The 25,435-nt window shown below is 41.8% G+C and overlaps 1 protein-coding gene and 1 long non-coding RNA gene across 2 annotated transcripts in view; both read left to right on the forward strand.

Moving 5' to 3' along the window:
• Positions 1-25,435, forward strand: part of MGMT (O-6-methylguanine-DNA methyltransferase) — a 144,683-nt gene that overhangs the window by 38,120 nt on the left and 81,128 nt on the right. The window lies entirely within an intron of this gene.
• Positions 1-25,435, forward strand: part of LOC149917136 (uncharacterized) — a 77,924-nt gene that overhangs the window by 13,284 nt on the left and 39,205 nt on the right. The window lies entirely within an intron of this gene.

Raw genomic sequence — 25,435 nt, forward strand, 5'->3', positions numbered from 1 at the left:
TTAACAACAGTTTATCATGCAAATTGAACCCTAGAAGAAATTCCTTTCAGTGGTTACGTTGCTGTAGGCCAAATGATGGAGTCCTGTTGGTTTGGTTTTTTTGTGATGTAGTGGCAAAAGGAAATAATTGCTGTTTGGATGCTTGGGACAGGACTGCTCTCCTCAGAATTAACGATTCAAACTTTATTTCTCCATTTAAATACTGAGGTTTTCTTTTATGCCTTTAACACATACTTTGATATTTAATTTGACAATTTGTCCTTGTTGTGCTTCATTCTAGGTTTTGTGGAAACGTGCTTAAGGTTTTCCTCATTTAAGTTCTGAAGCAGCTCTAAATGTGTGTCCCCTTTCGTGAGGACTTGTATCGATCTGAACAGTGGAAAAGATCAGGGAATGCAATATACCCATTTTTCCTCTAACCTGAACAACTTGAACAAAATTTGAGCATATTGTAAGTGCACTTATGAGATCTCAGAAATCCTCTCACAGTGCATTTGTTGCCAGTCCTGAACAGGGGAGGCCTTCAGGCTACAGCACAGTCCTTGTTCCCATGACCATTTTTCCCCTGTGTACAGAAATAATGTTTTTTTTTTTAGTCTGAAGTATTCCACTGACTGCTCTACTTTGTACTGGTATGAGTATAGAAGGTATGTCAGTGGGTTGGAATCAGTGATAGAAATAGGCAAAAGTGGTCATGGTTCACCAGCACTGCTTCTTCCTGGATGACCCCATGTTTTCCTTTGCACCATGCTGGTGCTGTCCTTGCATAGCAGTGCACTTTTCAGGCAATCGCTGATAGCACAGACTTGCACTTGAATTCATCTCTGTGTTCTACACGTAACATCCTGCTATGACAATCCTGTTTTCCTCTATGGAGTGCCAGGATGGGTGCTTGTCATTAAACAGCACAAAGCTCTGTACAGAAGTCCTGCTGTCACAGAATCACAGAATGGCCAGGGTTGGAAGGGACCTCGAGGATCATGAATCTCCAACCCCCTGCCACATGCAGGGCCACCAACCTTCCCACCTAATGCTAGACCAGGCTGCCCAGGGCCCCATCCAACCTGGCCTTGAACACCTCCAGGGATGGATGGGGCATCCACAGCCTCTCTGGGCAGCTGTTCCAGTACCTCACCACTCTATCTGTAAAGAATTTCCCCCTGACGTCCAACCTAAATCTCCCATCCCTCAACTTAAAACCATTTCCCCTGTACAGGATGCTTGTTTGAAAACTTGCAACACACATGGTAAAATTAATGCTTGTTGAAGCATAGCTTCTTAATTAATAAGCTGCTGTGTCCTGTGTTTAGCTGTGTGGCTAGGTCTGTACTGTTGTGCATCTCAGCCTATGTAACAAATAAAGGCCATAGTGCTTGCATGGTTCTCTGAAGTTCTCTTAACTTTGTGCAGCTCTGAGCCTTAGTGCTGTTTTAGGACTTCCTGAGCCTGGTGTTGAGCCATATTCCAACCATCCCCCTGTAAAATGCTTGTCTCCTAATGAGGTCTTCCCCTTGATAATGAAGTTTTTACTCCAGAAATAGTGCCTTGCAGCATCACAGCATTGAGTTAGCATATTCTGGTAATCAGCAGACTAAGAGGAAAGCAAACATTTAGTGAGATCCATTACAGATATATGGACACAAGGTGAGTGTGTGGAGCTGAGCAGGAGCAAAAACCCCAACCAGGTCCCTTGGACTGAAATTGTGCTGTACAGTCCTGATGCAGTGGTAAGGAACTTATGTGGCATTGGCTGTAATAAGGACTGTCACTACGTTTTCATTTCTAGCAGAAAAAAATAAATCCCTAAAACAATTTATTCCAGTGGTTCTGCACTGTTTAGTTTAGCGACTGAGGTAAATCCATTTGAGTGGAGCCAGCTGTGGAATGGAGGCTGGATCAGCCTGCAGGAAGTGCTGTCCTGGAAAGAAAATACCTGTGGAGTGTTGGAGTTTGAGCCATGAGGAAAGCAGTGGAGCCATTCTGCCTCATGGCCCAGCTTAGTCCCATAGGGTGGGAAAATATCCGTACCTCTTTGCTCTGTGTTGTGGGAGAGCTTCGTGGAGATGTGGTAGAAACCTTTCAGTATCTAAAAGGGGGGCTGAAAGAAAGAAGGGGATGGACTCTCATCAGGTTCTGTTGTGGTAGGATGAGGGGAAATGGTTTCAAACTGCAAGAGGAGAGGTTTAGTCTGAGTTTAAGAAAGTATTTTATGGTGAGTGTGATGAGGCACTGCATGGGCTGCCCAGAGAGGTGGGGGTGGTCCCTGCAGACAGCCCAGGGCAGGGATGGGCTCTGAGCAATGATGGAGCTCTGGGTGCCCCTGCTCACTGCAGGGGGTGGCACCAGGTGGCCTTTAGGGGTTCCTTCCAACTCAAACCAATCTATGATAGCTTTGTGCCATTGCAGAGCATTCCTGATGTGTGTGTGTGTGTGTGTTGCTTTTATCAAATGCCAGTGTTTTTCTGTGCCTGTATTTCTGAGCCATGGTCTAGTGAGTACTGTTGGTGATGGGTGGATGGTGGGACTGGATGATCTTGAAGGTCTTTTCCAACCTCAGTGATTCTGTGAAACTGGAGCCCCTTATCTCTAGAATTTTATTTTAGATGAACCCAAGGCTAGTAATGGCTAGAGTTCATTACTCTAGGATTATGCAGTAAGTTATGTTTTAATTTATGGACCTAATTAATGTTCTACATGGCAGGTGTTCCTGTTAACCATCAGTCTCTAAAGAGGTGTCCAATTTTAAGTAGGTGGTGGAAGATCCTCAGCTTAACCATTTAGGATGATTTGCTCAGGTCAATTGATACCTGTGTTTTGTGTTTGTTTGGCCTCTTGGGATGTCCCTCTTGTTCCCTCATCCCCCTTCACCTGTGATTTGTCCAACTTCTATATTTTATGGCATTCTCTGTCCTTTGTGCTCAGCTGGTGGCGTCACATCCCTGTTTTCACCCCTCCTCCTGCTGCAAAAGATCAGGAAGTGAAATGGATTATTCTGCTTATCCAAGAAACAAAAGGCTTTAGGTTATCAGGAGGGGCTGTCGCTTCTAAACTAGTGGTCATGGAACAGAATTGTTCATTTGGGAGGGGACAGTTTGCCAAACGATGAGGACAGTCCCTGCCTCTTGTTGTTTCTGAAGGCATTTTGTTTTGTGTTTTACAATGGTGTTTTCCATTAGTGGAAATGAAAATGGAGGTTCATGTTGTGGTGGGTGCAGTGGGGCCTCCTGTTCCCCTCAAAACTGAGGAGCATCTCTGATACGAAGCTGGGGGGGGGCTCTGAATGCCCTCATGTGAAGCCGAGAAAACAGGCAACCCTATTCAGTGAATAAAAATGGGAAATGCATTGGAGTCTAGATACAGTATCTTTGTAGTAATAAAAGCAGTAGTACAGATTTACTGGTGAAGGAGTTTTAACTGTAATACTGTGGAATAGTAGGTTATTTTGTGTTCAAGAGCTACATTTATCACAAAAATGATGATATACAAATCACTTCCATATCACAAAATGTTCTTGGTCAAAATTGGCTTGAGGCAAGTGATATCTTCGAGTAAACAGTATATGAAGACCATATCTTAAAATGATAGATCACCTAATTTTGTTCTGACAGAGGTTTTTGCTGCAACAAACATCTGTCACTGAAATACCAATTCAGAGATATGGAAGCCAAATTGTGGAGGTTTTCTAGTATTTGTCACTCCTAACTTAAGAATGCTACTGTTAGTTTTCTAGATATTTGAAGATAGTAGGCAGCTTGCAGTTTAAGCACCCTAACGTATGTAGTTAAGCATTTTAAGAGACATAAGCATCTCTGAATGCAGATTAGCAAATTCTGAAGTGCTCCGCATTGATTCCGCGTCGTAAATGCAAAGCTGATTTGTTGCCGATGCCGCATACAAATGGCATGAAAACATAGCTGTTGTGGCAGAGGAGAGGGTGAAAATGTTGGATGAAGTGAATGTGCTGTTATTAACTGCACTGCAGGGCAATAGGTGTAAAGTTACACGTGGGGTTGGAGCTGAACCAGGGGTCGTTGTGGAGCTTTTGGTGAGGGATTGGCAGGAGCACAGTGTTGTACATCCAGGTGGCCTGGAGAAGTTGATGGGTGCTTTCAGCAGGACATGGTGCTGCCAGGACACTGCACTACGGAGCTCTGGTACACCCTTAGGGGGCCAATGTCTGGTCTTTCTCTGCAGCTGAATATCAAATAATCATCAGAAGTGAAGGTTTTGTCTTAAGCTTATTTCAGTGCTTGGTTAGTTTGATTTGATTGGTAGATGCTAGGGGGATAAAGGCATTTTGGTTGTAACTATTCTCTATTCAGTGTAATTATTGTCTGTGTTTATAACCAGCACCTTTTTAATAAATATCATAAATTAAACAAATGCAAACAAGTGCTGGAGTTGGTGTTAAGTCTGGTTTTTGTTGACCTGCTGTAGGAAGGCAAAACTTTGGCTGTGAGGCAGCAACATCCTGTGATATTTTACAGGAAGCATGAAATGGCAAATAGGTCCTTGGAGGAGAGGAGCACTTACTGACAAGTCATGGCAGAATTTTTTCCAAGGTTATTATTATACATCACATTTTGGCCTAATCACTTTTGACACCATTGATGTTTCTTTAACTCTGTTAACAAGAATGTCCCTATCAGAGCAATCACTGAGGTTTAATTTAAGTATGTATCTTCCTTTACACGCTGCCTCAGCAGAGAGAAAACATTTTCAATGTAAAAAATGCAAATGTGATATTCTTAGTTGCTTTATTTTTTTTTTTCCATTCCTTTCTAAATGGTGCTGTGCTACAGTCAAAATGTGTAAGGTCTGAGTTTTCATTGCTTAAGCTATGTATGCTGTGTTATGTGAATTTCTCAAAGTCCATTTAAATTTTTCTGTTTATTTTCTGTTTATATAGGGAATGGCAACCCTGTTCAAGCTGAACAATGTATATACAGTAATGAACATGTGAGAAGCAGAACTGGAGTTGTGTTGTCAGTAATCATAATTACCTAAGGCTTTCTGCTGCATTATTTTAGAAACAGATTTCTAGAGTCTATGCTTTTGGTTTTGGGGACAGAGTTGGGAAATGCATTAGAAAAGCCAGAGGAGTAACCGACCACTGGGTGAGCTGAAGCTGGAGCAGAGTTTACTGCGAGCTGCTGACAGTGACTGGGACTGGGGGTGTCAGATGGAATGCCAGTTAATATTCACCACATTAAATCATAGAATGGCTTGGGTTGGAAGGGACCTCAAGGATCATGAATCTCCAACCCCCCTGCCACATGCGGGATCACCAACCTCCACATTTCACAGCAGCCCAGGCTGCCCAGGGCCCCATCCAACCTGGCCTTGAACACCTGCAGGGATGGATGGGGCATCCACAGCCTCTCTGGGCAGCTGTTCCAGCACCTCACCACTCTCTCTGTAAAGAATTTCCCCCTGACGTCCAACCTAAACATTCCCTCCTTCAACTTAAAACCATTTTCCCCTTGTCCTGCTGTTATCTACCCTTACAAAGAGTTGAGTTCCCTTCTGCTTATAGGCTCTTAATAAACAGGGATTGGAAGGATAATCTGAAGATTAAAGATCAGATAATCTTTAATCTTCTTTATCTTAAGTATAATTAGAGGCCAGTTTTTGTGGTATAGGTATTAAAAGTAGAATTTGCCTTCAACAGTAATAATACATATTTCTTTACTTTGTCAAATGTGACAAGAAATCAACTAAGAATCATAGAATGGCCTGGGTTGCAAAGGCCCACAATGCTCATCCAGTTCCAACCCCCTGCTATGTGCAGGGTCTCCAACCAACAGACCAGGCTGCCCAGAGCCACATCCAGCCTGGCCTTGAATGCCTGCAGGGATGGGGCATCCACAGCCTCCTTGGGCAACCTGTTCCCATGTGAAACGTCGTTCCTTCTCCATAGCTTTCAGATTCACCCTTTCATCTGCACTGCTTAATGTCAGGATCTCATCTCGGGAGTTGTTGGATTCAAACCCCAAACTGACGAACTGCGTATAGGAAAACCTGATGAAATATCAAGGGAAAATAATGTGGTTGAATATCAGGAGGTACAAATCCAGATGCATGAGGTTGCACCTCTGCTGTTGTGTCCCCACCGTCAGCACACAGCTGTGCAGGAGGAGGGAGCTGCTGGGGCAGCAGCTCAGCACACACGTGTGCATGGCACGGCAGCAGCACGGCGGTGCTGCGGTTGCTGGGCAGAGCGCAGTGCCTGGTGAGGGATGCACAGCACTCTGCTACACAAACCCTGGCTTTGTGGGAAGGGAAGAACGGGTTAAAGAATTCATAAAAAATGAAGGATCCTAATATTAAAGTGGGGGAAAATGCGGGTGAATGACATATTTTTTACACACCTCAACTGTCAACATTTCTAATCAAATCATCCAGCCTTCTTGCTTCTTAAATGATACAAGCAATATTTCCTGTAATAAACACCCCTAAGTCTAATGAGAGGCCCTAAGGCAACTTCAAATGTATGAATTCATTATAATTGAACAACATAATCTGCAGGGCAAAGATGCCTGCTACCCAGTCTTTTAACTTCGTACGGCTTGGGTGTTCTATGAAAAATGTTATACATTTTGTTTACAATGTATTGCTGCTATTTGAAGCATTGTATGTTCCTGTAGTACATAAGATGGGGACGCGTAATGGAGGAAAAATCAAGGAGGCAATCTTTCATTTTGTTCTTGTATGAAAAATTCAAAAGAGTGAAAACTCACCCAGAGAAATTTTGCAAGCGTATTATTTTCCGATGTTTCGATCAATTTGTCTGTCAACCATGCTGAGAGGTGGAAGGGGCCAGCAAAAGCAATTTAGCTTGTGAGGTCCAAAACAGAAATGTTTTAGGAAACCTTGTCACATGTTATTTTTTTATATTAGAACCGCTGTGTTTTTTATTTGCCGGTCGTATTATGAAGAGAAATTGGTATCAATCATCTAAATCACCTATGAATATCTGATATAACTATTACTTTTGTGCATATAAATAAGGGGAAAATATTTAAATGAAGCTTTTAAAGCATAGGAAAACCTTTGGGTAAGACAACAGGCTCCCCACTCAGCTTTTCCCATTTAAAAAATACACCGTGCATTTTAATTGATTGCACCCAAGTGACATCATACTGAATCATCTTGCATACGAACATATTGACCTCTCTGTGGCTTTAATTAAGCTATGATTGCTTTATGATAAGTTTGCTGTGGATTGATAGGTGTGCCAGCTGATGTTTAAACTCGACGCGCTCTGTGTGTGTGTAGCTGTGTAAGACGGCGTGTGCAGGAGAGAGATTAATCCTCTCATCTGGGGTGGGGGGGGGTTTGTTAGCACGATAAATACGGCTCCTGTCACTGGTGAGCTGCTGTGTGTGTGGTTGGAAACAGGAAGAACAGGAGCAGAGTCCTGGGCAGTTCTGGTTGGCTCACAGTTTCAAACAGTGGGGTGGGGAAAGTTTGGAGAATGATGAAATTTCAACAAAAGTTTTCCTCTTGATGAAGCAGATTGATGCAGAAAGTGCAGAGTATTTCTGTAGTGAAGTTTCATCGTTCATTTACTGTAGAATTAATACAAATCGGAACTGTTGCCTTACAAAAATCACCATAAGGCACTTAATGTATGTGGCTGAATGTGTGTCTAGGGTTTGAAAAATACAAATGTGGTTAGCTGTGCAGAAAAAGAGCAGCTTTGTGAAACCGAGATGGTAAAAAGTGAGTGTGGATATTATTAATGGTGTGACCCAAACCCAGGCTGCCAGCCCTTCCTGGGTGGGTTGACCACGAAGGGGGAAGGAATGCAATTTTGTCAGTAGGTGGAGATGTGAAGTAAAAGCAAACGGGAGACCAGGTGAAAGATTTCAGTTAGTGTAAGAGTGATCAGCTTCTTCCAGTCTCAGGAGCAAGAGTGGTGAAGCCAGACAGTGGCTGTTAGAAAGGAAAAAGAAGAGTTGAGAGGAAGAGCTGTAGAATGCTTTGAAAAGGAGCAGACAATGTGGCATACAGTAATAGCATCTTTATAGGGTACTGCTGCAAAAGCAGTGAGAAAATCATGATGTGAAAGAGTATACTTTGCATGGACAGACAGCTGGAGGGAAGATGCAAATGTAAATAATAGGAAAGAAAAGGAATAATATAAAATATACAGCAGGTAACTGGGTAATTGAGGGTAACTGATGAGTAAAGGAAAGGTAGAAAACTGCATTCACTGGATGGAAAGAACAGACACAAGAAGGACAGATCCACGAGGGCCACAACAGAGAGAGAACTCTGTTCATTTCACAAACATCATAGAATGGCCTGGGTTGAAAACAACCACAATGATCATTTGGTTCCAACCCCCTGCTATGTGCAGGGTCACCAACCTGCAGACCAGGCTGCCCAGAGCCACATCCAGCCTGGCCTTGAATGCCTGCAGGGATGGGGCATTTTACTTACCTAAATAATGCTTGATAATTACAGATAATTCATTTTAAAATCTGTGAGCTGTTTAATTACCAGTTTACCTACTGTTTATTAAGATTACATGCTGCATATTATCCTCTGAAGCTCGTATATTTATTTAATTTTCTCTTCAACCAAATCTCAGTTTTGATCGCCTGTACCCTGTGAATTCTAAAAATGGGAATTTTCTGGAAAAGTCAGAAATAAATGTGTCACAGTAGACCAAGTCACATGCAAGTGGTGGAAAATGATGTGCTGTATTAGCCAGATACGACAGCCTTTGAGTTTGGAAAGATTAAATTCAAGATGATTTGCTAGGGAAGTCGGTTGTGTAATTATTTGTAGTGTATGTCATGGGTAGGAATTTATTGCTGTTCAGATAAATTTATACTCTCCAAAATAGATATGGTGTGTTTTCCCTATTCCCAGCACGCAGACATGAGTCTGGCAATGGGGAGCAGAAATTTTAGTGCTTTTAATATTCCTCATACTGTGTTTTAGAACAGTTCTGCTTTTTATTTGAGCATTCCACTAGCAAATTAATACAGTTTCCTGTTGACCTTCAGTGATTTAGAGCTTGCTTTTGCTTTCTTTTGATTATTTTTGTGTGTGAGTTTGCGTTTATGCTCCTGGTACAAGAAATCTCAGCATCTATGGATTTCAGAAGGGAAACATCCTCTCTAAATTTCCTGATAATTGAAGTATTTGAAATGCCTATAGTTTTTTCCTGGATATAAAAAGCATTGAGTTTTGTGACTTAGGGAAACCATTCTTCTACAGCATTTGTCCATCAAGAAAGACCAGGATAGTGAAACCTTGGATGGGATAAGGCCTTTTAGAAACCTGCAGTCTGATAAAGCGACGTGGCTTTTCTGCTTTTTAGGGTCTGTGTTGTAGCACCTCGATAGTGAAGCATCACTTCTGTAGATGGATAATTAGCCATGACTGCCGTTTGTGCCAATTGTGGGTACAGAAATGTTCAAATGCACAGAGATTGCAGAACAGGTTTGTTCACTTCAAAAATATTTTTGTTTAATTAGCACTGGTCTCTGTAAGAATGTGAGGCAATGGGTGTTTGGATGGAGATGTAAAGCGATGCTGCTGTTACCTGTAACTGATGGAAGGCACTGATCATCACTATTTCTCTTATTGACTCAGGTTGAAATGCAGGTAGATGCCGGTCCCCTTTCACAGGCAGTGCAGCATTCATTGCTCAGTCCTTGGGCTTAGGTTGGAACTCTGAGGACTCTGACTTAGCAGCTTTTCTCCTGTTGCATTACTAAGCTTTATGTAAAGCAGAGGAGTGAAATTCCTGCTGCCTTCCCTGCACATATCGCTGTTGTACATGCTTCTACACCAACGTGGTTCTTCAAAAAGCCCCTATTGTTAATGCAAATGGAGTGGCCATCTGTAATAATACCCATTGTAAGTTGAATTCTTTTCAAAAAGTTCTCAAGCACAGCTCCTCTTTCCTCTTCTGTGCCTGGTATGGGTGCGCTCTGGTTTGGTGTCTGCTGTAGTGTGAGCTCTTTGCCTTCTGTCAAGGCCCTCGTTTCCTCTCACATGGCACTTCAGGAATGTTAACTGCTTATTGAGTTCCCCAAGGTATGGAATTGGGAACTACAGATGTGTTTTTCTGTCTCCACCATCTGGCAGGAAGGATGAATTTTTCTGCCTGGCATTGTTAAAGAGTTCAGTGCGGCTCAAATTTCTGTTTTCTGTGCTATTTTTTTTTTCCCCAAGATTTTGTTTTGTTTTTACAAAATATTGGTTTATTGAGAGATGTGTTACCCTCAATTGACATATTGACATTTCCAGGAACTGTGGTTATTGTTTTGAGAAATACAATCCTACACTGACAGATTCCTATCATTATTTGGAACCGTTGCTGAGGGTTAGTGAGACAAGCCTCATAAATAATGAAAGTGAATCATATTGGGGAGAACAGCCGTGAGAAACAGCGGAGTGTGCAGTGCTGACACCGGATAATTTTGGTGCAGCCATGGCATCACGTGGCGTTAATGGCATGCAGGGACGTTGAAACCCTGCGACGTGACGGTAATTAACTTGTGTCACCACTCTAACTACCCATCGCAGTAATTAGCAGCTTGGCATAACTAGGCCAGCTCTGTGTGCATCCCTGCGTGCTGCACACCTTGGCAAGCAGGCACTGAGGTGCTGCCCGTGCAGGTGATGCACTCGAACGTGGAATATTTTTACATGGCTTCGAGTAACCTAAATTTCTTCCCCGTAGTTGCACAGACTTTATTATTTGACAGCTGTGGAAGAAGTTTTGCACTGGACTGGATCTGATTTGCAGTTTTACAGGGAGCAATTGGCAGCAAAGGTAAAAATGAGAAACAAGCCCAGTTCTGGAGGAGTTGCATAACGCAAAGCTCATCAGTGCGGCTGCGGTTTGACCTGGTTTTGGTGCGTGTTTCTCAAGTTAGCAGAGAACTCTAATTAACCTCCTGTTAAAATAAGTGAAATCATTTCATTTACTCTGAGCTAACAAATTTCTCCCTGCTGTTATTTCTGGAAGCAGGTAAGTTTAATATCAAATGCCCTTTGCATGCCAGAAATGTGTTTCCATTATTATTTAACCTTATTCCTACAATGATGATGCCCCTGTATGTGCTGCGAAAATGCCAGACTTGAAGAGAGACTAACATACATTGCCATAATTATTTTAATGAGAGAGAATGGGGAAGACACTTCTCTGCCATCTGTCAACAGAAAGCAGTCAGATAGCATGCTGGACTTTATTCACTTAGAAATTGTTCCTCAGTACTGAATAGTGAATTCTCTACTACTACTTCTAGGTCAAGAGCATTTATAATCTTCCCTGGTTCTCTGTGAAGTCTACGAATTATTACTCCAAAGGCACTCATTAATTTTGTGGTCTCGCATACCTAAAATTGAAACTTCCAGCCCGTTTCTGCTCTGTGCGTCGGCGCTCCTCTGCTCCGTTGGATGCACAGAGGGGGCAAATAAGTTGCAGGAGCACATGTGCAACTTCTTAGCATGAAAATACCACAATCAATAAGTGCTGTAGAAAACGTGGAGGATACCTTGATTTTATTTAACTTATTTCTCACAGGGGTTTTCTAATAAAAATAGAAAACCCATATAATGCGGTTTGCCAGCAGGTGGTTGGAAAACCTGAGGGAAAGGAGGATTGGCAGCTCCTATATTTTTCCATACCATTATTCTCTCAACTGTTTTTACTATTACTTTAGTGACATAGAACTTGTTTCATACAAAATTACTGGAAGTCAGCAGTTTCATCTGCCCGTGTTCAAGCCTTCTTGATGATGCTGTCATCTTGCCAGTGTAAGATCCCATTATGTCCAAGTTAAGTCATTTGGTTTTTTTTAAATGTGATTTTAAAGCCAAAAAGAAGCTGATTTAAAAACAAACAAGTGCAGCAGTTGTGAGGTGGTACACCTCAGTGTTGTGTGCACACGTCTGCACGCTGGGGAAGGTCTCACCCTGCAGAGAAAAGCTTCTTAGAGGGGCAGAGCACTGTGTGCTGTTCTGTGAGGGCCTCGGTCTGACTTGTGCCACTGAGTGATGCTGTATGGCTGTGCTGCCTTCACTTACATTTGCCTTCAGCTCTGTCAGTAACCTGCTTGGTGCAGTGTGTGGCTGGAAACACCAGGTTTCCTAACCCTTCTCCAACTCGTTGGAAACTAGATAGGTAGCTTTTTCCATGTTTCAGAATCCATTTGTTTACTTTCGGTCTGTGGACACCATTAGAAATAAGTTGGGGGGGAAAAAAAAATCACACAAAAAAGCCCAAACTTCCAAATGTTGTTAAGCAGTGCAACCATCAGCGCCGTTACTAGTTTTTATCAATAAGTTGCTGCAAGTCACTGTCGCATCTTTCCTCACATTCTTAGTTATGAATGACAGATGGGAAAGTCTTCCAAGCATTGTGCCTTGGCACTGCATTACCCATGACCCATTCCACCCTCATGCCAGAGGTCTGAGCAACAGAATGGTTCCACAGAAAACATCACAACCTTCCCTAAGTGCTTTGGAAAACACCACATCGTATTAAAGCTTTTCATGCTCCCGCTGTTCGTGTTTAGAATAAGGCTGTGTTGCTTGAGGTCTTGAAGGGAGCATGATTTGCATTTGGAGACTTTGTGATATTGATACTTCTCCAAATACCCAGCTGAAGAACGGATGATATTTATCTGGAGCTTCAAGTTACTGTGTGCGGAGTCAAAATAAAGTAGAACTAAAGGTTTGCTGTTTTGCTTTCATAGTAAGCCTACAGAAAGGTTTGAAAAGCAAAACTGAACTGAAATGTGCTAGAAAGGCATTAAAACTTTGTAAATCAAATGTGAAAAACTTCAAATTTCCAACAATTTCATCATTTAAAGGTCTGAAACAGAACTTCAATGTGAGTTTACTGTAATACAAATGAAAATTACTATGTGCTGCTTCAAATGATCTTGCTGTGTTTTCAGGCGGGTGTCGCAGTTTGAAAACCAGCGAATGGTGACCCTGATTATTGGATTGTGGTTTGTTTTTTGTTTTCTTTTTTAGCCCTCTGTTTGTAAGATGTGAATCTTTGTCTTCCTTTCCCTGCCCAGCCACCACAAATCAGGCTCCTCATAGACTGTGTGATATTAATCTCCATGGGGTGGACACCTCCATGCAGGTGCTATAGCTCTCCCCCTCCTCCAGTTAATTCGGGTTTTAATCTCACTTCCTTTGATTTATTTACTTATGTCATGTGCAATGTGTCTGGCTCCTTGCCCTCGCTTTGCTTTCCCCCTTGTATACATCTGACACATTCTTGCTGTTTCATTGTTCTCCTCACCTCTTGCTTTTGTTCCCTGGGATAAACCTGTTTGATACCGCGTTCTCCAGTGACGGATTTCCTACGGCTTGCTTACTCTGCTTTAACTTTGTCACATTATTACACAAATTGCTTTTGGTGTTTGCTTCAGTTGAAACATATGAATCAAAATAATAATGCCTGTGATGCAGGAAAATAAGGGCTCTGGCACACTGATCCTTTGTTTTGTTAAATTTCCCTAATCGCATTGTGACCCCTGTTCTCTTCTTGCTGCAGCTTCCTGGTGTGTTTGTATTCAGTCCCACTCCGCTCCCTCAATGGGCTGCTGCAAAGTTTATTCACTCTGAGAATATAAGGTTTTGATGGAGGAAAGGGGAAAAGGAGGTTTAATAATACAGCTTCATGGATTCTGTCACTGTGTGGCAAAATGTATAGTGTTTTTGGCAGAATAACACCCTGAACTGTGTGCTGCATGGAATGAATCGCCCTATCCTGCAGGGGACTGGAAGGGCGCTCAGGTGGGTGGGCTGCAGTGTGGTTACCTGGCATGGAGCTGGTTCTGTCCTGTGCTGTGAGTGGGTGCCAAGAGTTATTCTGTTGGATGCGTGCTGCTGGAAGATCTGCATTGTGATTGTTCATTCTGCATCTGTGCTAAAAGTAAAACCCCCACTTATTTCAGAGTAAGGTATGGGGAGAAGCGTGGTGTTTGCATATGGCAAACTGAGTGATGTATAAGTTAAGTGACTGCCTTTGTAAGGTGCTGCATTAGTTGTAGTGGGCTTTCAGCCCTGGGAGAACACTGCCTGGGACGAGGATGGAAAAGTCTCTGCTTGTGGTCAGCAGTGGCTTTTTGTAACAGAAATAATGAAAATCCTTCTTTTACAGATGGAGCTCAGTAGTAAAAGGAGAAAAAAAAAAAAAAAAAGGTTTTCCAAGGTCTCTTAGTAACTTAGTGACCTCTTTCAGAATTATGCTGTTAATAGCTTGGACTGTAGACTACTTTAGTTCTGTCCAAAAGTAATGGAACAGCAGCATCTCTCTGCTCACAGATTGGTCTGAAATATCTCAGTGAGCACTGCCATGGTTGGCCCAGCATCCCGTCATGGTGCAACAAGTGGAATCGCAGAGTAGCATCCTGGAATCATTGAGGTTGGAAAAGACCGCTAGGATCATCTCATCCATCAGTCCATCACCCCCAGTGGGAGTAGTACTGGCTACTTGAGGAATGTCCACTAACAGCAAGAGGTTAACTAGTTACCTAATAAATTAATATTTTTTTAAATTGCAATTTAGGGAAACATTTCATCATTTATCATCCTGTAATCACTTTTCTGCGATGTTTGTGTGCTGAGCGGACTTGGTGGTTTGGTGGTGAAGCCATGCAATTTCTGTTTGTTTAACCGTGTCCAAACACCTCTGCTCTACTGGCCTTAGTTAAACTTCTCAGTACTTCCTTGCAGAGGAAATAAGATCTGTTTATCATCTACTCAAATGCCTATATCATTATTCAAGCTACACGTCTGAGGTCAAAGATAATATCGCTTTTTCAGCAATACAGCAGTAGATGATCCAATAGGAATTCCCGTTTTCTTAAAGTAAAGGCGAAGTTTGTTTTTAATAGGGCAAAAATGGGAGAAGATAGCAAATGGAGAGTTAATTAGATTATTTGAAGTTAGCATATCAGGCCTTTTGGTTAGAGCAGAGGCAGAGCCAAGTTCCTTTGGTTGCAGGGGTTAAGCGAGATGAAAATCTCACCTTGTCTGTCTCCAAGCTGCTGCCAGACTGTCTGTCTGTCAGACCCTTGTTACTTCACAGGAGACAAATCTAGAGGAAAACAAGGCTAAAGGTTTTCTTTGTCTTATATACTTCACTATTTCAACTAACCTGGGTGGCTGTCTGATTATTTTTCAGTAGTCTTTCATTTGTTTTCCTGCTCTACATCCTCCCAAAGAAAGTTGGCTGTTTCAGCATTGTTTTTTGCCCAGTTTCATTGAATGCGTTTTAAAGTCTTAACTGTTAAAATTATTGCATCTTTTCCATGAGCACCTTGTCACATGAAATCTCATTACCATGCAAATAGAAATAGTTCCTATTGCTGTGCAGACAAATGCTACTGTCCAGATAACAACTTCTTGAACCATAGCATAATGCTAACCATTGCATTTATAACAAATATGACTCGTCTACAGAAAAGAGCAGTTCAATTGTCTGGGATTGGGTAGGAAATGTCAGCCCAAGCCCTGAAATTTTAGCAACTTAGTTTGTATTGCAGCATGGCAGTGAATGCATCTAATAGTACAAATACGATTCAGTTGTTAACAGTTGACGTGTTGTAATCTTTGGTGATGATGAGTGAGGTGGCAGGGATGCAAATATGAGCTTGTTTTGCTGAAGACACGAACTTTATCTTGTGGCAGCAAAAGGAAAGGCTTGTTGGATGTGAGCAAGCGGATGTGAGACAAGTGACTGATCATACAGATTTATATGTACTAAAAGCACTCATTTTGTGGGTTCTACATAAGTAATGGTGCCAAATTTGGAGCCTACGATCATCAGATTGTATTCCTATTTAAAGATCAATTAAGAAAAAACATTTGTGTGCATTGCAGGAAAACTGACACTGTGTGAGTGACCTGAACCATATGCTTAGTCATTGTAAATTAGTTCGTGAAGTCAAATACTTTCTTTCATACCTAATTCAGAGTAATTTATTGGCAATGAGTGGACAGTAGTTTCTTTAGGAAGTATAAACATTTCTTTGGACAGAAGTTTGAATCTTTTTCCCAAATGTCAACCGGCCTATTTATTTCTATTTATTCCTTACAGCAAAAAATGATTTTGTATGCAAACAACCACCAGTTCTTCTACTGGTGTCTAGGCTGCAATGTAAATATTTTAGCTGTCAGACTTTGATGTTCCAAACATTGGAAATGGATATTTCTTCCAAAATAAATATGTGATTTTTGAAGCTGATTTTCAACCAGATGACTTTGAGAGGAGGTAGTGGAACCAATCCAGTGACTTCTCATCTTGTAGTTCCTAGAATTAATTTCCCAAGAAGTGCAGAAGGCTACAATGCAGAATTAATCCACACGAAATGTTTACGTTTGCCTCTCATGCTCCGCTCTTTCTAGAATTGTTTGTCTTGTGTTTTCTGTAGTTATTTACTATCCCCTTCTTGCAGGAGAAGAACAAAAATGAAAAGTCCAATTTTAATGTCTTAGAAAACGATAGCTTTCCAGGCTTGATTGCGTTTGTCCTTTATTTGGAAAGTGGAAATTCCAGCGTGTGGTTGGTATGTGATGTTTTGATGGAGAGAGCTGTGCCACTTAGTTGTTCTGCTGACTTTTTTCTTCTGACAACTCATCCAAGAAAGCAATACTTTGCATTGCGAATTTTCTTAGGAACAGGCTCTTCTTTCCCAAAGCATCTCCCCTCTGTTCTGTTCTAACTTATTTGTGAGGGAGATGTTTTTATCTAAACATAGTATATGTTATGATCCCTTTTCAAAAAGGGATTTCAGGTAAGCAGCATGTCTTTACATTCAGAAGGTTATTTATATAAAATATATGTATATGCATAATATATATATATATAAATAACCTTCTGAGATATATATATATATATATATATATATATATATATCTCAGACAGAAAAAAGGAACTTAAATACTTTATTAAACTCAAAGTGTTCTGAATCTCTCATTCTACTCTGCTAAATCAAGATTTTGGTCATGTGCAAGTGATTGCTGTTTCTGTGAAATCAAATATTATTTTAAACGATTTTCAGAGTATTTTCAACATTTTCAACTGTTAGCATGGGTTTGAGATGCACAGTACCACTTCGTTCCTGATAAGAGTTCCCTGCTAAGCTGTAATATAATAGATGTTATTGAGGAAAATCGTGGCTAAGCAGATGAGTTTTCTTCAGCTGTAAATACAGGATGTCTTGTGTTTTTGGAGAATTCTCTTTGTAACAAAGTCACAGTTTGAAGTTCTGGATTTGATAACTGTAGATATTAATATGGGTTAGAAAGTCAGAAATCGCTGCGAGAGCCTTGTCCCCTTGATTCCCCAGTGCCAGAATATTTTTCTGGGAAGCAAAATTGCCTTTTTCATGAAAGAGTCAGAGTGTCACCAACTATGGATGAGTGCTATCAGTTGTCTCATGAGACTGTGTCATGGAATTTTTATTCTTGCCTCCAAACTGTGGCACAGTTCCCTCTTCACCTCTCAAATTGAATGAAATAAGACGCTTTCTGTCTTAACATTTCAAAATCCTCCAGTGCTTCCAGTCCCTCTTTGTCAGACACACTTGGGTATTTTTCTCCTTTTTATTGACTAAAATAACTGGAGGCATTATCTTCTACTGTGAGACTTGTTGACTAAGTATTCAGTGTGAATGTCTGCTGTCCTTGGCTGAGGAACCACTGAGCAACCATCTGCCCTCTGGACAGTCCAACTGTAGTGCAGCCCTCAGTAGTTTTCCACAGGATTCAGTGGATGTGAAGTGACCTGTTTGAGTCTGCACCATCGGGTTGGGTTTTTAATATCTATATCAACTCTTAGACCTAGAATTTTGTGTGAAGGATTTGTAGCATAACCCTATCTACACATCCACTGTCTGACTTTGCTGTTGGTTACTCCCACAGTTTCATCTTAATGATAACTTCACTTATGCAAACTGCTCTCATGGTCTGCAATTTACTGTTGAGTTTCTTTTATTTCTGCCATTTGAGACATTGGCGTGGCATGAAATTTGGTAGAGATTTATTTCCTCCAACAAATCGGGTGGTTTTAGTTAAATAACTGAAACTACATAAGTATCTGAGACCAGACAAGAAGTTTGTTTTCTAAGTCAAATTCTTCAGCATGCAGCTGGGTCCCTGTAGCTTTGTGGTGTTGCATCCTTTCTCGTAGTGAAGCACTGAGTTTGAAGCCTTCCCTTCCCATAAGAGCAGAACTCTTTCCCTTCAGATCTTTAAGTTACATCTGTTGACCGCTCATAACCTTCTTGTCTCTTTTGGCCAAGAACTGCTTTAGTTTTAGCAAAGATAATTCAAATCTATAAACAAGATTTATTTCATATGAATTCCAGCAATATTGATGACTTCCTGTAATTAATCTTTAGTATTTATTTTTGCTAAAATGAGTGCTCTGGTAATAATAACAAGATGCAAAAGGGATAATCTCCTCCATAGGCAGAAACCTCCCCTTTGAGCTGTTAAAGGATATTTCCTCCTGCTAAAGCCTGACCTGCACTGTAGGAACCTGCAATGAAGGTGAAAGGAGGGAATTTCCCTGCTCAGGATTTAGTGAAGGATGGGTGATGGGTATTGCTTAAATGAAAGCTATGCTCCCTCACTCCCTGGTTGTGGTTGGACTTAATGATCTTGAAGGTCTCTTCCAACCTGAGCAATTCTATGGTTTGCACAGCTGCCTTGGCTGTGGTGGCATCTGGAGAGGAATCTTCAGTTGTTCTGAGCTGTTGGCTGCTGTGCAGGTTGTGGTGACTGGTATCAAGCTCCATAGAAAGAAGCATAGCTTTCCTTGTGAGTGGCTTCCTAGAAATACTCATCTTTTCCCTAGAATTATTCAGGCTGCTCAGAAATAATAGCAACATCTGGGGAGCACTGTTGGATGAATGCACCATCATAGGCTTTCCCAAGTAAACCTTGGATGATAAAGGGATGATGAAATCTTAGGGCAGCAAAGAAACAGTGCACCCTCCTCCCACAAAACAAACAATTGTATGCATTTTCATCTCCAGCAGGAAGCCCAGCTTTCAACAGTGGGAGTTTTCTTTCCAGTTTTTGCTACAGCCTCATACGGATGCAAGACTGGAGAGCTCTGTATCCTGTGCTACTGTAAGCCCACATCATAAATAGAGCAGAACATCAGTCATAAAAAGAAAAGAGCCAAGTGTTTTTATTGGCTGAAAGTGTCTATATTTACAGTTGTGTATAGACAGATGAATCTGAAGTAAATTTTTGTAATTATGCACCTCTGAAAAATAAAACGTAAGTGTAAAACTTGACATACTCTCAACTATAATAGTGTGAAAAACACTGTTCTGAGGAGATGAAAAATATGTATTTGTGCATTTTAGACTATTCCCACATGACTTGCAGAGGGAACATGAGAAGTGGCAGCAGAACTGTAAACAGAGAGGCCACGCACCCCGTGCTCTGCTTCACGGGCTGCTCCCAGCACCGCTGCTGTTGTTCACAGAAAAAATTACTGTTAAAAAAAAACACGTGCTCAAGTTGTAATAAATCCAACAGGCTGAGCATCACTTCCTTGGCACATCTGATGAAGGCCAGACATTAAATGAAATCTCTGGTATGCTTTGGTTTGTTGGGTTTTTGGGAGTCTGAGATGGAAGTCCTGCAGTCTCTTTGTAGAACACGTTGTGTGAAGGCATTGTGCTTCTCGCTGTCTGTCCAAGGGTTTGATCCCTTTTTGTTCTATGGGACCAGGAGGGGAGGTTGAAGCCTTGGAGTGCATCAGCAACATTCAGTGTTGATAAAGAATCCCTGTTTTCTGAGCGTTCACTGTGTCAGCAATGTGTGTATTCTGGAATCGAGTGAAGGAGGTTTTCCTTTGTCTTCCCATAGAAGAAGCACCAAAATGTGGGATTCGAGCCTCAGGACAGTTAGTTGGGTTCAGTGTCAGTGAATTACACTGAATAATCCAATCCTAAAATTTTTGATGGCCATAAGCATTGGAAATACAGTATTACATTTCACTGTGACTATCAATTTTAAGGAGAAGATTCATCTCTCTTTAGGCTTTGTAAGATAGATTAGTCTGTAGGTTGTGTTTATTCTGACCACCCATCCATCCTTTTCAGGATACTGAAAAGCCTAAAAATTCATGGAACCTTTGGGCTTTTTTAGTAAGGAGGGTTTGTTTGCAGGGACTCTCATTTTCTTTACAGCTAAGTTGTTCTGCTATCGGCATTAAAAGTGATGTGTTTCCTACCCAGGAGCTAGAAAAGGGGCACAGAAGTCCTGCACATGTAGCAGAGAAAAGCTGAAAATATTTCAGAAATGTCTTAATAATCTCTATTGCTCAGGCCTAAGGTCATCTCAAGTATTTTGAATGTGCAGTAATTGGGAAGAAACACCACGTAAGAAACTTTTCTCATAGTAAACTCATGTTAATGTGGATTAAGGAGTGCCATTTCCTGATTTCTGGGTATGAAACAAGTTTATCTTCACATGGCAATTCGCAAAGATTCATTACAGAAAACTATTTTGACTTCCTTTGCCCTAATCCCACTAACATAAAAGAAGGGATACTATGTGCTTAGAGTAGTCATAGAGCAGCAATAAATTTCTACCTGCTCTGATCGTGGGAATTAAGAGAAACAAATCACCCCTTTCCTGCCCACATTTTTTAATAGGAGAGGATTTGTAGTATGAGAAGTTTGTGTTTTCATTTAGCTTGTGTGAGGCAAGAGGAGTTCCACCTTTAAATGTCAGAGCAAGGAAGTGGAGTTATTTAGGTTCTGGTCGCTATCTAAGAGCTTTGAATACAAGAAATGCCGTAGTAGAGTTCAGATTAATTATTGTATCTGGTATTTCTAGAAATTCATATTAATCTCTTCTACCACACCACATATGGTAGGTAAAGGTGAATCATAAAGTGCCCTGGGTTGGAAAGGACCACAGTGCTCATCCAGTTCCAACCCCCTGCTATGTGCAGGGTCGCCAACCAGCAGACCAGGCTGCCCAGAGCCACATCCAGCCTGGCCTTGAATGCCTGCAGGGATGGGGCATCCACAGCCTCCTTGGGCAACCTGTTCCAGTGCAAAGACATGCTTGGTTATTCCCAAGGCTTATGGTGTACAAGAGGTGGTGAGGTTATGGAGCTCATATGCTTACTGGAAATTTCTGTTCTTCATATAACAGTGTATCAGAGAATCACAGAATGGCCAAGGTTGGAAGGGACATCAAGGATCATGAATCTCCAACCCCCCTGCCACACGCAGGGCTACCAACCACCCCATTTAATGCTAGACCCCTGGGGGATGCTGCTCATTACTGGCCTCCACATGGACATAGAGCCATTGATGACCACCCTCTGTCTGCAGCCTTTCAGCCAGTTTCTTATCCATCGAGTGGTCCACCCATCAAATCCACATCCCTCCAATTTGGAGATAAGGATGTGGTGGGGGATGGTGTCAAAGGCTTTGTTCAAGTCCAGGTAAATGACATTGGTCACCTTTCCCTTGTCCACTGATGCTGTCACTCCATCATAGAAGGCCACTGGATTGGTCAAGCATGACCTTCCTCTGGTGAAGCCGTGCTGGCTGTCACGGATCGCACGCCCTTTCCTCAAGTGATCAAACATATTATCCAGGATGACCTGTTCCATGATCTTTGCAGACACAGAGGTGAGAGTCACCGGCCTGTAGTTCCTGGGGTCCTTCTTGCTCCCTTTCCTGTAAATGGGAGTGATGTTACCCTTTTTCCAGTCATCTGGGGCCTCACCTGACAGCCACAACTTTTCAAACATGATGGAGAGCAGCTTGGCAACCACCTCAGCCAGCTCCTTCAGAACCCTGGGATGCACGCCATCCAGCCCCATAGACTTGTACACGTTCAGTCTCATGAGGCGGTCTCAGACTTGCTCTGTCCTCACAGCGGAGGGGGACTTACCACCCCAGTTCCCACCTAGAAGTTTAGGGATGCAGGACTCAAGGATGTGAGAAGTACTGGAATCCTGGCTGCCAGTGAAGACAGGCAAAGAACTCATTCAGTACCTCAGCCTTCTCTTCATCTGTTGAAGCAAGTTCTCCTTTTACATTTACCAAAGGAGGTACGCTCGCTTTAGCCTGTCTCTTCTGGCCAATGTGCCTGTAGAAAGTCTTCATATTGTTTTTCACATCCCTTGCCAAGTTCAGTTCCACCTGTACCTTGGCTTTGCTGATCCCACATCTGCAAGTCTGGATGGCATCCCTGCATAATGAATGTAATACTGAGTGTACTTCTGAATGTTGCTCTGACGGTGGGCAGCTGTTGGTTGCAGGAAGAAGGAGCCCCTTTGGAAGCCTTGTGCAGGCTGGCATGAGGTATTTGCTATTGTGGTTTTTTATCAACTTATTTGCTTTGGGTGTGTGTTCTGATGGCCATATGATTGTACGTATTGCTGTATTGTGGAGTTTGCGCACTGGCACTTTTAATTCTCCTCTTACTAACTGCCAATTAAGAGTTGTGTCATAAATCTGCTTTTCTTCATTTTGTAAACTCGTAAGACTTCACGTGAGGGTAACGTATCCCCCCAGGTACGATGCTCCCAGCAGTGGGATGGAGCAAAGCATCATTAGGTGCCCTACTCCACAGCCACCTGCTTGGGGACAAATGCAGCAAAATAGGAACGAGTGATGTTTTTGAGAGGAAGGGAGAGAAAAGGCTCTTGGATTTTTGCTTTGGTGTGGTGTTTTTGGCCATGACAAAAAGTGAAGCTGGTGGTTCATCATCCTAAAGAGGAAGCAGGAAAATCTGCAAAATGAAGGCAGCGCCCCTCGAGAAAAGAATTTTAAGACCTCCAGCACAAGAAGAAAGGAGAACAAGGACAGCTCATGTCGAAGAAAGCGTGAAAAGAACAGTACTGACACACAAGGAGAAAATACAGAAGTAAAGCACAAAATATGATGAAATCAGTAAGAGATAAACGGGGTTTGGTGAATGCATTAGGAATAAGAGGAAGACCAAGTAAAGCGTTTGGTCTGCTACTTGAGGGAAGCAGGGAGCTATTAGCAAATGAGACTGAAGTGTTCAATGACTTCTTGCATTTGTTTTCAATTAGAAAAAAAAAAATCAAAAGTGAGCAGATGGTTAGCACAATTAATACCAGCAGAAAAGGGATAAGATCTGGGCCTAGGAGATCCAGAGTCCTGCATGTTTTAAAAGGCCTGATGATTTTAATCTGAGGATACTTAAGAGGCTGGCTAAAGCGCTTGTAGTCACACCAGCAGGGCATCTGGGATGCATGGGGAGGCTGGGTCAGCACTCAGGTCAAAAGGGAGAGGCATGGGTGGAGTATAAAATTAACCTGGGAAACAGTTCTTTGTTCTAAACTTATATAGGATGATGATGAGGAAGGATGAAGGAGCCTGCGTGACAGATTCTGCTTGTATCCGTTTACTTTTTGCATATTTGGGCTCTTTACATAAGTGAGATGTTTTGATTTTTCTGTAAGATTTTAGACATCTTCAGGTGGCATTTGTGCCGCCGCCTGAAGAAATGCCTTGAGGTAGCAGTATTGCTAAATTTGCAAGTGGCATCAAGCTGGGAGGGAAGGCAGGTGTAATACGAAATAGAGTTGGTGTTTAAAGCAATTCTCACCTCGTGACAAAATGACCTTAAGTAAAGGTGGTGCAGTTGAAGATTGTCAGGTGGCAACAAAAGCTTTACTGGGGCTGATCAGTGCTGAGTACAAGACAGCTCAGCAGGAGGGGCATATGAGTGGTCAGTGAAGTCCTGCTGGTCTAAGAATAAGGTGCTCTGTCCTGGAATGTGTGCAGAGAGAGATACCCAATTGAATTGACTGGAAATTAGATGAGCAGTGGGTTCTGTGGAGGCTGCAGTCAGGACTAGAATGTGTTGTGTACGAAGGGAGGAAATTACCTGTTGAGATGTCTGTGCTGAAGGGGATGTTAAGAACAATTTAAATTGCAGCAAGAGAGTTCCTGACAGGATATCACCAAACCTTTGCTGAAGTTCTGAAGCAAATTGTCCAAAAAAAGATTGCAAAGCCAGGGGAGAGTTTGGGGAAAAATCTGCTGGGAAATATCTTGTGGTGCATTTGATTCTAGACTGGGGGGGCTGCTTTGGCAGAAGACTTTCCAGAGCCTTGTGACAGGACAAGGGGGAATGGTTTTAAGCTGAGACATGGGAGGTTTAGGTTGGATATGAGGAGGAAGTTTTCCACCCAGAGGGTGGTGAGGCACTGGAACAGGTTGCCCAAGGAGGCTGTGGATGCCCCATCCCTGCAGGCATTCAAGGCCAGGCTGGATGTGGCTGTGGGCAGCCTGGTCTGCTGGTTGGCGACCTGCACACAGCAGGGGGTTGGAACTGGATCAGCATTGTGGTCCTATTCAACCCAGGCCATTCTATGATTCCATATTTGTATATTTGCTTAATTGGTTGGATTAGTGTCTTCTAGGGATTAGTTAGTTGCAATTACTTCGATTTTTTTGTTGTTGTTTTGTTTATATATATATATATATATTTTTACCATTGCGATAATATTTATCTGAGCCAGAAGTGCAGTTTTATGGCCAGACTGAAGTTACATTTAGAATTTAACTTCTGAACTCTCAACCTCCCTGTAAGGAATCTGAAAAGTTTTAAATAATAATGGAAAAAAAGTCAAGGGGACACTGCAAGAGAGATCGTTTAATTAGATTATACTTAACATGTACAAGTTGGGAAACTTAGTGTGTAGATAATGCTACCTTTGAAGGATCCAATGTTTGGCATCCAAAATTCTTCTACAAAGTTGTGCTTAAAAAAATGTGTATTTTGTGATAGATTACCACATATATTGCTGTGTAACTAGTTTACTTTCTGCAGTTACTGTGCACATGTACTCATATATAATGGTATCATAAAGTGAAGTGCATGAGAAATGTGTTCTATGTAGAATTGTGGAGGCCACCATAAATAAATATGGTGCTTTTTTTTTATCATCAGTATTAAAGGCTGTGTGATTTCCTTACTGCTTCAGGAAGATTTTAATAATTTAAAGCTTTTAGCACTCTTGCCAGTGTCTTTGGTTTGTCTGAAGTAGTTTGTCCAACCCAGTGATAATTTTTTATTGCTGTGGTTGGGTTCCACTTGAGTTGGCTCAATGTTTTAAGAGAGATTTTGCAATTAAATACTGCTAGTCCTCAATTAAGAAATGGTTTAATTAAATTCTAGATGAAAAATTAAGAATTTCATTGGGAAAGTATTGAAAACAGCAAGTAAAGGTAGCAACAGTTTTAATTGTGATGCAGAGTAGTGGGAGAGTCTTGATACATACACGGTCTTATCTAAATTTGGTCAATGCTGTGGTGTCTGGAGAGTCACCAGGAAAGGCCAAACACTGCCCAGCACTGACTAGAAAGGTTGAAGTTTAGGGAGTTTCGAGACACAGAGATGATGTGCCACACTT

The sequence above is a fragment of the Phasianus colchicus genome, chromosome 8, assembly GCF_987193195.1.
Source record: "Phasianus colchicus chromosome 8, bPhaCol1.hap1.1, whole genome shotgun sequence".
NCBI classification, from domain to species: domain Eukaryota; kingdom Metazoa; phylum Chordata; class Aves; order Galliformes; family Phasianidae; genus Phasianus; species Phasianus colchicus.